Here is a 16,524-nt window from a genome sequence, read left to right on the forward strand (position 1 = left end):
TTTTGTTCTGTTTTTAATTCTTGCTTAAATGTAAGCCAAATTTTCTAGCAGTCACTTCTGTGTCTGTATAATTAGGTGGCAAGCTAATGATTTGAGAGAAATTGTGCTCAAGAGCCTTGAGCCAGTAAGGCTTTTGGTATATCTATTTGTATTTAGAAATATACATTCAAACATCAGGGTATTTTTTCCAATCTGATATCTCTTTTACTTTCCACTGGTTCTTTTCAAGTATCCTTCATGACTGCACACAGTTGAGTAAGAGTATATGGAGAGCTTGGGCCCTGTATAGTTTCCACCTTGCGTGTCTGAAACAAGCATGTCTATGCCTCAACAATGACCACAACCTCAAGCAAGTAGAACCACTATTCCTCCCTGCTTCCAAACCACGAAGATGGTCTATTTAATCAACAATGTCATTTTCTAGGAGAATTCTTTATCACTCCAAATAGAACTGTGAGGAGTAGCCACAGGCATGAACACTACAAATTCGCACTGTCACTACCCAAAGTGAAGCAGTTCTAAAGCAGAAGAGCTTCTCAAAAATCGCCTTTGGTCAATTAAAAGAGCATAAAAACTTTTATGCTCTTTTCATTAACTTTCATTAACTTTATTCCATTTTATCATTGCTTTTTGGAAGGGAAAATTTGCCAATCTCCTCATTTGTCCATAGCCAGAAGTCCTGCCTCTTTCTTCTTTACAACATTTCTAAAATTATTTGGTTAATAAGAAAGATGAAGTTAGTTTAGGATGAACATGCTTGTTTCTTGGATGAGAAAGTTTTCTTTCTTTTCTCTTTCCTTTTTCCTGAAATTTACTAAAGTGACAGCTTTTAGAGTGGCACTATAAAGGGAAGTCAGTTACCATTTTCTTTTGGTACCTATTAGTACTCAAATGAAATGCTCTAGATTTACATTTTTTTTCTCCAATTCTATTGACAAGAATAGGAAAAAATCTATTACTACAGAGAACAGTCACCCTACTAGACAGAAATTTTAGGACTTCTTTGTTTTATCTCTATTTTTTTTTAATCTCTGTATACCTGTTTAGAAACAGAGATTCAATGAAAGTTAATCTGATCTTATAATAAAGAGCCTTTGTTCTTTGAAGCAAATTAAAGAAAATTAATTTATTTTAAATGTTCTTTGGATGAGAAAGGAAGGAAACAAAGTGTTTTTTTTTTTTAACAAAGTTTAGGAATAAAGATTTTTTTCAAAAGGTCTTTCTAAGTCACATATAGTGTTTAAAGGGGGACAATGATATGAAACAGGTTTCACTCGGGGAGAATAATATGAAAAACTGATAGTACAATATTGTAAAATACTTCATCAAATCTACAGCGTTCAGTAAGAGTGTTAGACATTGTTTAAATATAATTTGAAATAAAAATTTTCTTGTTATCTTATAGGCAGTTTTTGCTTTCATTATTTTCAGTTATCATTCTTAGAATAAAAAAATACATGTATGCCATAGAAATTCTCATTGATTTGACATTATAACATCTGTGGTCAAGTCTTGGTTGTGCAATTTGATGCAAATAATTAAATTTCTCTGAGTTTCATTTTACTTATGCAACATAAGGAATAGGAAATACCTCTCTTGTAGAAATGTTATAAAAAATAGAAAATGCCCGGGTGCGGTGGCTCACGCCTGTAATCCCAGCATTTTGGGAGGCTGAGGTGGGCAGATTACTTGAGATCAGGAATTCAACACCAGCCTGGCCAAGATGGTGAAAGCCGTCTTTACTAAAAATACAAAAAATTAGCTGGGCGTGGTGGCAGATGCCTGTAATCCCAGCTACTCAGTGGGCTGAGGCAGTAGACTCACTTGAACCCGGGAGGCAGAGGTTGCAGTGAGCCAAGATCGAGCCATTGCACTTCAGCACGGGCAACAAGAGTGAAACTCTGTCAAAAAAAAAAAAAAAAAATAGATGATACAGTATGGAATACAAAACAAATATAACAAAAACTGTTTCTTCCCACCACCACATGGAGAGATGAGCAAGGGAGTAGCTATTTCCTGGAGAGTCTAAAACTTATTTAAGTCTTGGAAAGAAGCACTTCAAAACTAGCCCCAAGGTCATTATATCCTTTCTTACTGAATATTTGGATCCAGTGGGGGCTGAGTTTCCCAGATCAGTTGGTAAGGGTCTTTTGTGGCATGAAAAGGAGACTGTTTGGAAAATAGGAAGAAGAATGGGTGGAATCAGAAAAGCTTGTGGTATAATCTCTGATTACATTACAATGATAGGTGGTTGAGACTATTTTGGTCCTGATTCCAGAAAATCCTTTAGTTTAAAATTGAGTCAAGATAAGCACAAAGAACTGTGCTATGATTTGAATATGTCTCCCAAATTTCATGTGCTGAACACTTAATCTCCAAATTGATATGTTGATTGGAGGTAGGGTCTTCAGGGAGTAATTAGGATTTGATAAGATCATTAGAGTGGGGCTTCATAAGAAGAGAAAGAGAGACCTGAGCGGACAGGCATGTTCTTACCCTCTCACCATGCGATGCCCTCTGCTATGTTATGATGTAGTGAGGAGGTCCTCACCAGTTGCTGGCACTGTGCTCTTGGGAATCCCAGCCCACAGAACTGTGAACTAAATAAACTTATTTTCTTCATAAATTATCTACTCTGTGGTATTCTGCTATCACAATAGAAAATAGACTAAGAAAATTGCTATAGAGAGGTGGAGTTGTTGCTATAACAAATAACCTGAAAATGTGGAAGTGGCTTTGAAACTGGATAATGGGTAAAGGCTGGAGCAATTTGGAGGAACAGATTAGAAAATGACTGTATTTCCACAGACTAAGCATTATGGGCAATTCTGGTTAGGGCTCAATGAGAAGACTGAGGGAATTCTGCAACTTCTTTGAAATTACTTATGTGGTTGTGTCTCAAAGAACATGGCTGACATGTGCTCATGCCCAAGGGCTTTATAGAATGCAGAATCTCAGGGCAATAAACCAGGTTATATGGCAGAAGGAAATGTCTAAGCAGCAAAGCATTCAGACTACTGCATGGCCACTTTTAAAGACTTATAGTAAGATGAGAAACAAAACAGAGCATGAAAATTTGCAAGATTCACAGCCTGGCCATGTGGTAGAGAAAGAAAACATTTTTCGTCAGAAGAAACCAAGAATATGATCCAGTGACAGTTTTCTAAGAAGATTAGTACTGACAAAAAGAATCAAGACAGTAGGAGAAAGACCCTGAAGTCATTTCAGAGATCTTTAAAACAGCCTTTTCATCACAAGTCCAGAACTCTAAAAGGCATAATGGTTTTGGAAAATGGGCCTCTGCCCAGCACTTCCTTGGTTCTCTGCTCCTTGCATTTCAGTGTAGTGCTCCTCAGCTACCACAGCTGTGGCTGAAGCAGCCCCAAGTGTGGCTCCAGTCTTCACTCTGGAAAGTACAATCATAAAAGTTGGCAACATCTGTCTGGTGATCATTCTGCAGGTATGCAGATTGCAAGAGGGGTCATGGCCTAGATTTCAACACCTAGATTTCAAAGGGTGTTGCAAACAGCCTGGGGGACAAAGTAGAGATTTGTTGCAGACATAGAGCCACCACAGAGTCCCTGCTAGGCAATGCTGAGAAGAAATGTGGGGTCACCAAAAGCAAATGCAACAAAAACAAAAATAAATAAATGGGACCTAATTAAACTAAAAAGCTTCTGCACAGTAAAAGAAATAAAATCAGCAGAGTAAATAGACGACAACCCACAGAATGGGAGAAAATATTTTTCCAAATTACAAAGCCCACAAAGAACCACTATCCAGAATATACAAGGAACTCAAACAAATCAGCAGGAAAAAAACAAATAATCCCATCAAAAAGTGAGCGAAGGACAAAAATAAACATTTCTCAAAAGAAGAGGTACAAAAAAATGGCCAAGAAGCATATGAAAAAATGCTCCACATCACTAATTATCAGTGAAATGCAAGTTAAAACCACAATGAGATCACCTTACTTCTGCAAGAATGGCCGTTATTAAAAAGCCAGCAAACAATAGGCATGGGTGTAGATGTGGAGTAAAAGGAACGCTTATTCACTACTGGTAGGAATGTGAATTAGTACTACCCCTATGGAAAACAGTAATGGAGAGTCCTTAAAGAACTAAAAGTAAATCTACCATTCGATCTAGCAATCCCACTACTGGGTATCTACCCAAAATAAAATAAGTTGTTATATCAGTAAGACACTGGTGCACATATGTTTATAGCAGCACAATTCACAACTACAACAATGTGGAACCAACCTGTGTGCCCATCAACTAAAGTTGATAAAAAAAATGTAATATATATATACACACACACCATGGACTATGACTCACCCATTAAAAAGAATGAAATGATGTCTTTTGCAGAAACTTGGATGGAGCTGGAGACCATTATTCTAAGTCAAGTAACACAGGAGTGGTAAACCAAAAACCATATGTTCTCACTTATAAGTGGGAACTAAGTTATGTATATGCAAAGGCATGCATAGTGATATAATGGACATTAAAGACTCAGAATAGGGAGGGTGGCAGGGAGGCTCAAGGTAAAAAATCACACATTAGGTATAATGTACACTACTTGGGTGACGTGTGCATTAAAATCTCAAAATTCAACACTATATAATTCATCCATGTCAAAAAATCCACTTATACCCCCAAAGCTATTGAAATAAAAAATGTAAACAAAAAAGAAATGTGGGGTCAGAGCTGCCACAGAGAGTGCCCACCAGGCTACGCCTAGTAGATCACTGTTGGGACCCCAGAACTGCACAGCCACCAGTGTGCAGTGCCAGACTGGGAGAACTGAAGTGTGGGTTGAGCTGGGTAAAGCCATGTGTCAGGCTGCCCAAAGCCTTGGGAACACAACTTTCACCTCCATGTATCTGAGAGGTGGCACACGAGCAAAAGATTATTCTTTAGTTTTTCAACTTAATTTGTGCTCCTTGTTGGATTTTGAACTTACTTGGGATCAGTTACCCCTTTCTTCTAGCCTCCTTCCCTCTTTTGAAATGGAAATGTCTATCCTATGCCTGCCCCATCATTGTATTTTGTAAAGTACGTAACTTGTTTTGATTTCACAGGTTCATAGCTGAAGAAAGTTTGCCTCAGGATTAATCATGCCTTAAGCACACCCATTCCTGATTTAGATGAAACTCTGGACTTTGGGATTTTGAGTTGGTGCTGGATTGAGTTAAGACTGGGGTTGTTAGGATGGATTAATGTATTTTGCACATGAAAAGGAGATGAATTTTGGGGGCCAAGGGTGGAATGCTATGGTTTGAATGTGTCCCCCAAACTATGTGTTGGAAACTTAATCTCTAAATTAATATGTTGATTGGAATTTCAGCATTTGAGAGGTAATTAGAATTAGATAAAGTCATTGGGATGGGACACTCATGATGCAACTTGGGGCTTTATAAAAAGAAGAAGAGACCTAAGGTGACAAACACACTTTTTCTTCTTACTATGTGATACCCTTTTGCCATGCTATGTTGCAAGAAGACTTTCACCAGGTGCTGGTGCCATGTTCTTGGACTTCCCAGTCTCCCAAACCATGAGCCAGTTAAGTTTATTTATAAGTTATCCAATCTGTGGTATTCTTTTATAGTAACAGAAAACAGACTAAGACAGAATACTACAGCATGTAGTGTCCATGATTGAGGCAGCAACTCTAATGGCATACCCAGATGCGAAGTGCTGAAACCTTACTACCCTTGGAAAAATTTCAAAAGTAGTTTCCATTGTCAGAGCCTCTACATGAGTTAAAGACAATCAATAACTCACTTCCATCCACAAATCTAAGGATGTACATATTGTACCATAATCTCCCACAGTCCATTTGCTGGCATTTTTCAATAATTTTACCATAACACTTGACTTTGAAGAAGTGGACTTTTTTTTATCAGTGAATGTATATTTTTGGTTAGGGTTCACAAGAAACATGTTGGATAGACTTTAGACAAGAATCTTTTCACAAACCACTGATCAGACTCAGAATAAAATAAAGCCTGGTCAGCATTTTGCTACAAGTCAGTTCCCTATTCAATCACCCAGAGCCTCACCTCTAAAATAAGATGTGAAAATTATGCACCTGCGTTTGCGTATGGCTGTACAACTGGGTATCCACATAATAGGATCTTCAATTCAAATATATTTTCCACGATTTTTATCCAGCACCCTTGATTGAGCTCTTACGATATTAAATCTTTCTATCCTGATATCTAAAATTTTCTGAAGCATGTTTTCAAATGATTTTCTTATACTGTATTTGTACTATCAATTCCTGCTGAGAAACAATTAAAATTTTGTGTAATATAGTTTTCAAGATTATTTCATTTTTGTAATAAATTTATGAGGTAGGTCATGCCAGTACTATTATTACTAAATGAAAGGTGAGCAGTGGCACAAACACAAAAGTATTCTAGCTATAAAATAAAATAGTTTCATGAAAGCAATGGGGATAGAACATTGTTTTATAATGCTCCTTATAATGCTGGTGATTGGAAACTGATCTAACACTTGTAAACCAACTGTTTTGCATTTCTTTGGATAACAGGACTTAAGAGGAAAAAAAATAATAAAAGTTAAAGTTTCTCAACATATATAAAAATGAACAGCGTTTTCATAGGTTTTTCTCTTTAATTACATTTCCTCTGGGCATACATGCATTATTTTTCAGTAGTCATTAGGGATTTTAAAATGGTTTGTAGCCCACATGCTTGAGGGAGAAAACACAAAACAAAACTTATTCTCCAAGCTGGGTATAATTTGCTAGCATTGCATATCCAGGTTACTTATGGTGGAATGATGTGGCATATTTGCCTCTTATACTCTGTTTTCTGAATACTTACTTACTAAGCAATAACACACTAATTGAAGTCCATTTTAAATGCATGTACGGTGTAAAGTATTTAAATAAGAGGCTGAATTTATAAAAGGCAAGATACCCTAGTGTAGAATAAGTGGCACCGTTCTGAAGTGAAATTTTTATTTTTTATTTTTATTTATTTATTTTTTTTTGGAGACGCAGTCTTGCGCTGTCGCCCAGGCTGGAGTGCAGTGGCGTGATCTCGGCTCATTACAAGCTCCGCCTCGTGGGTTCATGCCATTCTCCTGCCTCAGCCTCCCTTGTAGCTGGGACCACAGGTGCCCGCCACCAAACCCAGCCAATTTTTTTTTTTTTTTGTATTTTTAGTAGAGACGGGGTTTCACCGTGTTAGCCAGGATGGTCTCCATCTCCTGATCTCGTGATCCGCCCGTCTCGGCCTCCCAGAGTGCTGGGATTACAGGCGTGAGCCACCGCGCCCGGCCTTGAAGTGAAATTTTTAATAAAGAAATTACTCAAATATATATTTTACTTATGCAATGTGTTTCTAATAAGATATTTTAGGAGAATTTAGAAAGCTTTAAATAGGAAGATGACTAGATTTTCATTCTATGTAACTCAGTGGTAATCTGACCCAATACTCTTCATTTTCAGCCTGCAACATCCGACAGCTTCAGTTACTGTAAGTAATTGTAACCAAGGCAACATGACAGGGCATAATTAATGACTGGAACTTATCTTCAAAATATGAAGAACATTCCAAATAATAAATATTGGAATAATAACAATACCTCATACCTCTCTCTACCTTCAATGCTCTTGAAATATCTCCACAAATTAATAATAGTGATTTTGCATACAGGAGGATATGATTGACATGCATATAATATTAAAAACAGAATTAATTATAGTAAAATTGACATATTATTAAATTTATATCAAAAGCTTTCCTAAATCTCTACAAATATATAAAAGCAGATGTTCTCCCTCTTTCTATCTCTTTCATGCCCATCTAAGTTGAAAGTTGTGTGAAGGTATTCTATATAAATAAGATATTTTAAAGGAAGTAGATTTAGCAGTCAGATTATCTTGGCTACAAATCATATACTAGCCTTTTGACCCTGGGCATTCATGACGTTCATTAATCTTTTTCACTCTTAGTTTCTTCTAATAGGAAAGTAAGGTTGATGTTAAAAACATCAACATATTAATGTAGTTGTTGAGAAAATTATATGAAAGTGTGTAAGTAAAGTGTGTATCTTAGTACCTTCCAACCAAAGAATACACATTCAATAGATTAGTTTGTAGGCCCATTAACACATAAATGTATCATATATCAGGCATTCTTCTAGATTCTGTGATATAGCAGCCCCTGATGTAAAAGGAAGTTAATTTTGAATGCGGCCTTTCCTGATGGGAGATGGTGGGAACCCAGAGTTAACAACTGACTTGTCTCACCAACTCAGAGTGAGCAATTATAACCGCTATTTTTATACTTTGTTTTTATTCTATATTTTTTATTTTCAATTTGATGCATAGGGCTTTGTTATATCTCTGTGTGTGTGCATGTGTGTGTGTGTGTGTGTGTATGTGTGTATAAAACAGAACCCAGATTAATTATTGCTTTTTTTTGTTTTCAAATCTGTCACTACCCTCATATTTGGTGAATGTTGCTTTCCTTAGATCAGTTGGGTTTTGATTTTTCTTTATTTTAATTGAATTTTTTAAATATTTAGTTAACTGTTGGTTCACATGCAGTTGTAAGAAATAATGCAAAGAGATATTCCATGCCCTTTACCCAGTTTTCTTCTAGTGGTAACATCTTTCAAATTTGTAGGACAATATCACAACCAGGATATTGACGGTGATACAGTCAAGGTACGTTTCCTCCCCACAAGGAAGCTTCACTGTGTTCTTATATAGCTGCCTCTACTCCCCCACAACTTCATAACCGTAAACCCATGACAACCACTAATCTTCCATTTTGTAATTTTGTCAATTCAAGAATATTACATAAATGGAACCATACAGTACATAATCTTTGGAGATTGGCTTTTTTGTTGTTGTTGTTGTTGTTGTTTTAACTCAAGATACTATCCTGGAAATTCAGTAAGGTTGTTGTGTTTATAAGTTTATTCTTTTTTTAATCACCAAGTAGTATTTCTTGACACGGGTGTACCATGATTTGTTTAGACACCCACTTGGTGAAGGACATCTGGGTCGTTGCCAGATTTTGGCTATCATGATTAAAACAGTTATATAAACATTTGTGCACAGGTTTTCATGTGAAAATATGTTTGCATAACTCTAGGTAATTATCTGGGAGTGCAATTGCTGGGTTGTAGGCTAGTTGTATGTTTAGTTCTAAAGAAACTGCTGAACTGTTTTTTCAAAGTGGTTGTACCGTTTTACATTCACATCAGCAATGTATGAGTGATCCAGTTTTTCTGCTTCCTTGCCCAGCATTTGGTGTCATCAGTGTTTTTCATTTTAGCCATTCTTATAGGTGTACAGCAGTATCTTACTGTGGTTTTAATTTGCGTTTTCCTAAAGGGTAGCAGTGTTGAACGTCTTTTTCTGCCTTTTTTAAATTTGAAGGATGAGTTACTATTTTTTGTTTTTTTTCTTAATAATAAAGCCATTGATGTTCTACATTTTCTATGATTTTATGGAATGACTTTATTTTTACATTTTTCTAAATATACTATAATAGTGATTTTCATTCTTTCCTTGATCTTATAGTTTGTTTTTGTTATTGCTTTGTTTACCAGAACTATTAACACTCATTTTTTTAAGAACGTTTTTCTTTATAATCATATTGTCAAACAGGAATTGAAAAATGTCATGTTATGCTATTATAAAACTTTGTTAAAAAAATTTCATACACACCCAAAATCTGTCAAAACTTGATGCATTCTAAGTTAGCTCATATTTTCCCTTTTTTTCTTTTTTTATTATACTTTAAGTAATAATCATTTTTTTAGAACTACTCCTTCTCATGCAGTTTATTCTTATCTGAACTTGACTAAATTAAGTGATACCTAGAGAGTTTGTAAAGCATTATTTCTGGATATGTTTGTGAGGATGTTTCAGCAGAAGATTGGTGTGTGAGTTGGTGGACTGAATGGGCAAGTTCCACTCTTAATATAAGAGGGCATGGAGAGAACAAAAAGTCAGGAGAAAGGCAAATTTGTTTCAGCTGATCCTGAAACTTTCAGGCTTGATCAGCCATGCTGCTGGGTTCCAGGTTCTTCTGCTTGCTGACAGCCTATCAGGGGCCTTCTCAGCCTCCATAACCATGTGAGCCAATTCACCTAATAAGTCCCATCTCATCTCATCTATCTATCTATCTATCTATCTATCTATCTATCTATCTATCTATAATTTATCCTTTATGTTGGTTCTGTCACTCTGGAGAACTCTGACAAACACAAACACAAAAAGAGAAAACTGGATGTAGGATGACCACCCAAGGAAATGTCTTATTTATTTGGATAGTTAATACAGAGTACAATCTACAACCAAAATCGTCCCACTGTTCTTCGACTTGATAAGGTAGATGAGACACACCTAGAAGAAATAACAAAGGAAAATATCAGAGAAAAGAAATTTTTTTCAGGATCATTCAAATAATTTTTTATGTTATGCTAAAAACATTTTAATGTTAACTACTATGCCATGGGGTAAAGGTGAAGGGACTCGGGGCATTAACTTTTCATTCTGGAATTTTTTGTTGTTTAATATTGGAGTTCACTGGTTTGTTTTAAACTATATCTTGGGTGACAAAATATATAAGTATTTTGCCTATTTAATTGACTTCTTTGCATATAAATCAAAATATTTACTTTGAATGCATAGTTGGCTCCTGAGCAATGCAAGGGTTAAGAGTGCCAACCCCACTTGCAGTAAAAAGTCCACTTATAACTTTTCATTTTCAAAAAATGTAGCTACTAATAGCCTACTATTAACCAGAAACCTTACTGATACCATGTATGACTGATTAAAGACTATTTAGTATGTCATATGTATTATACCCTGTATACTTACAATAAAGTAAGCTAGAGAAAAGAAAATATTATTAAGAAAATCATAAAGGAGAGAAAATACATATACATCCTCATCGTCTTAACATGAGTAAACTGAAGAGGAGGAGGAAGTGGAGGGATTGTTCTTGCTCCCTCGGGTGACAAAGGCGGAAAAGATGGAGAGAGTGAAAGGAGAGGCAGACAAATTTGGTGTAATTTTCCTCTGAAATATGTCTGAATTATCCTTAATTCCATCATTTGCTTTACTTTCAGTGCCCACATCATAAAAGAGTCCACATTATAATAAAAAAAATCAAGAGTAATTTTGAGTTATCAGAATCCTTCTGGCAAATTATCTAATATCAATCTGTTTTCCAGCATTAGTTCTTCTACAGCTCTTTCTTCATCATCTGACACTGGTTCAGAAGGACTCATCTCCATCAAATCATCTTTTGTTAATTGTTCTGCTGTGGTATCTGTTAGGTCTTGAATTTTTCCAAAATCCATATCTCAAAACACTTCACTTGCCCCCGTTTTTGGCATATTCACCATCTCTTTCATGATTTTCCTTATTGGCTTTATCATAAATCTTGTGAAGTTATGCACAACTTCTGGACACAATTTTCTCTGGCAGGAATTTATTATTTGGAGCTTAATGCCTTTCACAGCATTTTTTGTAACATCAATGACATCCATGGTGTAATTCCGCCAAACTTTCATGGTACTCTCTCCATTGGGGTTCTCTTCCATAACATTGACAATTCTTTCAATTAAGGTCGTGTGTAATAACGCTTAAAGGTCTTTATGATCAGGTCTCAAGACCCTGATCTGGAGGCCAATTTAGAGACATTGTGTTTTGGGGCAAGTAGACCACTTTGAACTCATGAGATTCTGGGTTACCAGGGTCATTGTCCAATAACAAAAGGACTTTAAAAGCTGGTCCCTTACTAACAAGTGTCTTCTTGACTTAAGGGACAAAGCATCATTTAAATCAACCCAGAAAAATAATTTTCATTGTCCAGATCTCCCGTTGCACAACTAAAAAACTGGCAGCTGGTGTTTGTCTTTTCCCTACAAAGCTCCAAGTTTTGCGGCTTTATAGATAAGACCAATCCTGATTATAAACCCAATTTCATTTGCACAAAACAGTAGAGTTAGCCTATCTCTTCCTGCCTAAAATTCTGGTGCTTTCTTCGATTTCTTACCAATAAATATCCTTCGCAGCATGTTTTTCCAGAATAGGGCACATTTGTCTTCATTAAAAACCTTTTTACACAGATATTCTTTCTCCTTAATGATTTTCTTTATGGTATGTGAGAAATTGCTTTCATACTTTTGGCCTGCAGAAGCCTCTTCTGCATTCTTAAAAATTTTTAACCTAACCTCTTTCTAAAATTATCAAACCATCCTTTACTGCCATTAAATTCTCCAGCATTAGATCTTTCATCTTTGTTTTGCTTTCAGTTGTCATATAATGACTTTGCTTTTTCTCAAATCTATTAGCATTGTTAGGTATGCCTTATAGCAATTTTGCACTCATGTGAAAGCTGTATTTTCCACTATGAGATGAAAGGCATATTGCAAAAAGTGCAAGGTTATCATGCCTGCTGGCATAAGCTGCAATGATGATTTGACAAATTTTCTTTTTTAAAAAAAATGGTCTTTAGGCTTGGTATTTTTTAACCTGAAATGGTGAAAAACCTCAGCTGCAGACCTCACTCTATGGTACATATCAAGGAATTGAATTTTTTCTTGTAATGTCATGATTTTTCTCTGTTTCTTGGGGGTATATCCAGCATCACGAGTGGCACTTCATATGGGTCTCATCCTGTCATTGGCAGTTTACCATATTGCACTAAACACAATAAAAAATATGTAAGAAACTTGAGAGATCACTTTTACTGTGATATGCATTTTACTAAGGAGAGGAACTATGAACATGAAGAGAATTACCTTCACAAAATGTTTTAACCAGATTCAACACTTGAACTCACCACAATAGCAATAGAAGGTGGCTACAAATTTAGTACAATACTAAAGCATGTATTAAAGCTAATTTTATGCGGTTAGATTTAACAGTGCATCTTTACATTTCTTTGGACTGAAATAACACCATGTATGGTCTGTAAGTGTTTGTGTGCATAAGTTTTTATAAATTTTAACTATAATAGATTTATGTATATTTAATCATGGTAAATAACATTACAGACTAGTATATAAACATTCTATGCATTCATGATGTAACTATTTTTTTTCAATATTTCTAGGCCACACAGTTCATCTGAAAATTTTTAAAAATTGTTACAAATCTCCAAAACAAGTTTCCAAAATATTTACTGGAAAAAAAAAAATCCACACATAAGTGGATCCATGTAGCCCAAACCTGTGTTGTTCAAGGGTCAAATGTACTGTGGTGTTTTAGATCATCTTAAGTTCCCTTGCGCTGTCTTAAAAGTACACAGGTCATTTGAACAACAAAATCAGGGATTTGAAGAAAAGTTACTTTTTCTTACTTGTATATTCTTGTGTTGTGACACATAAGCAATCATGAAGTTGAAGCAGGTGGGAGTGGTTAGAAAAAATAGCTTTAGATAGTTGTTAATGTAATCATAAGAAATGGTGCGTAGATGACAATGCTGCTTAATACCAAGATTCTGTATTTGCATTTTGACTTTAAAAATATCTGTAGAGACTGAGCATGGTGGCTCATGCCTGTAATCCCAGCACTTTGGGAGGCCGAGGCAGGTGGATCACAAGGTCAAGAGATCGAGACCATCCTGGCCAACATGGTGAAATCCAGTCTCTACTAAAAATCCAAAAAAAAAAAAAAATAGCCGGGTGTGGTGGCATGTGCCTGTAGTCCCAGCTACTCAGGAGGCTGAGGCCAGAGAATTGCTTGAATCCGGAAGACAGAGGTTGCAGTGAACCGAGATTGTGCCACTGCATTCCAGCTGGGGGGCAGAGCAAGACGCCGTCAAAAAAAAAAAAAAAAAATCTATAGAATAGCTTCCTTCCTGTGTGTGTTTGTGCACACACACCCATGCACACATGCACATATGTTATACATGAGTATTAGTATTGGCATTAGTAATAGAGTTCCATCTAGTGTTTACAGATATTCTAAATCATAGGTAAATTTGTGTTTTCTTATTTAATTAAAAAATCATTTCAGGAAAAATGTTATTAATTAAACATATTTACTTACCCATTCAGCCCTATTAAAACAGAAAAGTGAAACATTTTAAAGGATTATCAAATCATGATAAAAATCTTGCTATTGCTATTATAAAATAGAGTAGGTTTATAAATGCTTAGGTAATTATAACTAATATGTACAATTAATGCATAATTAATATTATAAAACTGCTGTTTTATTAACAGAAGAAACTAAATTATTTGCTTATTATTTAGTGTTCAGAAATCTCTAAATTTTTGCAGTGTTTCTCAACTTCAATTTGTCTATGAAATTCTCAGTTCCTAAGTTTCCACTGAAGTTAGTTACAATGGCATTCAAAGCTAAACACAAAATGCCTACAAGCTATGAAATGTTATATAATTTTAAAACCAGGTTACTCACACAATATACAATTAGTTTTACTAACCCTGTTGGTTTTGAGAGATCTTATTGTGCACCAATAAAGTTTTGGTAATAAAAATGAGTCCCAGTGTAATGGATCATAATAATAATTGTGTTCAGCTAAAATATTGAAAACCCTAAGCAATGGAACTGCAGTCTGCTCATGTGTTAACAGCTCTCTAAATATCTGGAAAATATGATTTCCTTTTTATGCCAATTTCTATACAAATTTCATTGATTCCCTCATTCAATACTGTTCATTAGCCCCCCAGAACTGTTCCAAATTCTCTATATATGTAGAATGGGAGAAACTGTTAATCATTTCCCTGTATCCGTTATTCTTATTTTCTTTTTAAGGCGTGAAATACATCACCCCTTTCCCTGCTCCTGCCACCATTAAAATTGTGTTTGGCATCTGACCACCAAGATAGAGACATTTCCTAGACTGTTTTGCAGCTAGGTACTTAGGTAAGTACTGCCCTGAGATTGAATTTAAACCAACGTATATAAGCATAAATATTGTGTCCAAATTGTGTACAACTTCTTGGTCATCCCTTTAAAACTAAAACTATTTTCCCAACACTGCCTCTTTTTCCATTCTGCAGACAGTAATGAAGATGGGGCCACCATTCCCTGAGAAAATCAAGTGGGAAAGTCCTGAGTCCTTTAATGACTTTACAGAGGACAGCCTCCTGGCCAGCTGAACAATGTTTTTGAGAGACAAATAAACTCCTATCATATTCATGCAATTGTACCTATGGGTCTCCTGTCTTGTGGTTAGAATGGATTTATTTGAACACTAACCAAGATTGATAAGTACAAAAGAAAAATAAAACATAGTCTTTGGCCTAAAGGATACTCTAATCTAATGAACCAGACAAAAAAATGGGAAACTGTATATAATGCAAAATCACTATCATGATAGATGTCTGCAGAAAAGATGTGGTCACCGAAGAAATTCTGCCTTGAGAAATTAAATAAGGCTTCAGATAAGTAGTGGCATTTAAATTGATCTTGAAATAGTGGTTTAAGTTCATTACATGAAGAAACAGGGAATAACAGGTAGAAAAGATTCTACAGATAAAAAGAACACCATCAACAAAGGCATGGGGGAAGGAGTGCAGAGTAAATGAGGCATTTGGTGGATAGCAAGAAAATGATGGGTCAGAGAAGGGAGTTACTGGCTGATAAGATCCTGGAAAAAGAACTATGATAGGTTGGATTACCTTGTGAATAGAGCTTTAATGTCATAAAGAGAATTTGTACTTTACCTGACAGAAAATGAACTTTTAGCAAACAGGTGAAATGAACATGCAATCTATGAAATCATCTAGGGTTGATATATTCTACATGGCATCAGCCATGGTCAAAGGGAGTGCTTCTTGATTTCTTATTATATGTGATTTTCCTTTATCATGAGAAATATTCTGTGGTGTGGTAAGAGCTTCCCTCATTCAAAATAAAATGTAAGCAGCCACTCAGCTATGAAGGGGCAACACAAAGAGATAACAGACACCCTTCTTCTCTCTTATAATAGATGTAATTAATCTACCTTTTACATTTTAAATAATTGGAAATATGGACAGTAATTGGAGAAATTTCGAGCTAATATTTCTCCTGCATTCATCCCCAGCAGTCAGTGCAGCTGAAATATTTTAAAAATCAAATGTAGCATTGCCTTTCATAATTTCAGGGTCACCAGCAATTGATATTTTGAATATATTTGCATATAATTTGCTTCATCTGTATAAACAGCAACAAAAAAAAAAAAAACACAAGATAGAAGCAACTAGTAAAATAATCCTAAAAAGTACCAATCACTACATAGTTTCAGCCACACAAAAGACATACTGTGTTATAATGTTGAGGAAATGGTTGCTATATCCTTTTCTCCACTGAACTACCTAAATGTTAAAAGAGGACTGTTTCTACTACTTACTCTTTTTTTCACATTTTTCACATCATAATCATGTACTACCATTAAATGTCAACTGATAGAATCCTGAGTCCTAGGTTTTGTGGGTTAGTTAGGCTCCTCCAAATTTGAAAACTGAGTCTGCAGCCAGAGGGAATTTAATAATATATGGAATTAAT

General features: G+C 35.5%; 2 long non-coding RNA genes across 2 annotated transcripts in view; one reads left to right on the forward strand and one right to left on the reverse strand.

Annotated features, from left to right (window-relative positions):
* The first annotated feature begins 7,482 nt into the window (after positions 1-7,482).
* LOC129050654 (uncharacterized) lies at positions 7,483-15,177 on the forward strand. Its single transcript, XR_008514326.2, has 3 exons — positions 7,483-7,510; positions 14,788-14,898; positions 15,036-15,177. It is a non-coding gene; the product is annotated as an uncharacterized LOC129050654 (long non-coding RNA).
* LOC134759449 (uncharacterized) overlaps positions 10,182-16,524 on the reverse strand; it is a 485,506-nt gene continuing 479,163 nt past the window's right edge. The window contains exon 6 of the long non-coding RNA XR_010135663.1: positions 10,182-10,398. This is a non-coding gene — a long non-coding RNA (uncharacterized LOC134759449). The remainder of the gene's footprint in view (positions 10,399-16,524) is intronic.

The sequence above is a fragment of the Pongo abelii genome, chromosome 1 (assembly GCF_028885655.2).
Source record: "Pongo abelii isolate AG06213 chromosome 1, NHGRI_mPonAbe1-v2.0_pri, whole genome shotgun sequence".
NCBI classification, from domain to species: domain Eukaryota; kingdom Metazoa; phylum Chordata; class Mammalia; order Primates; family Hominidae; genus Pongo; species Pongo abelii.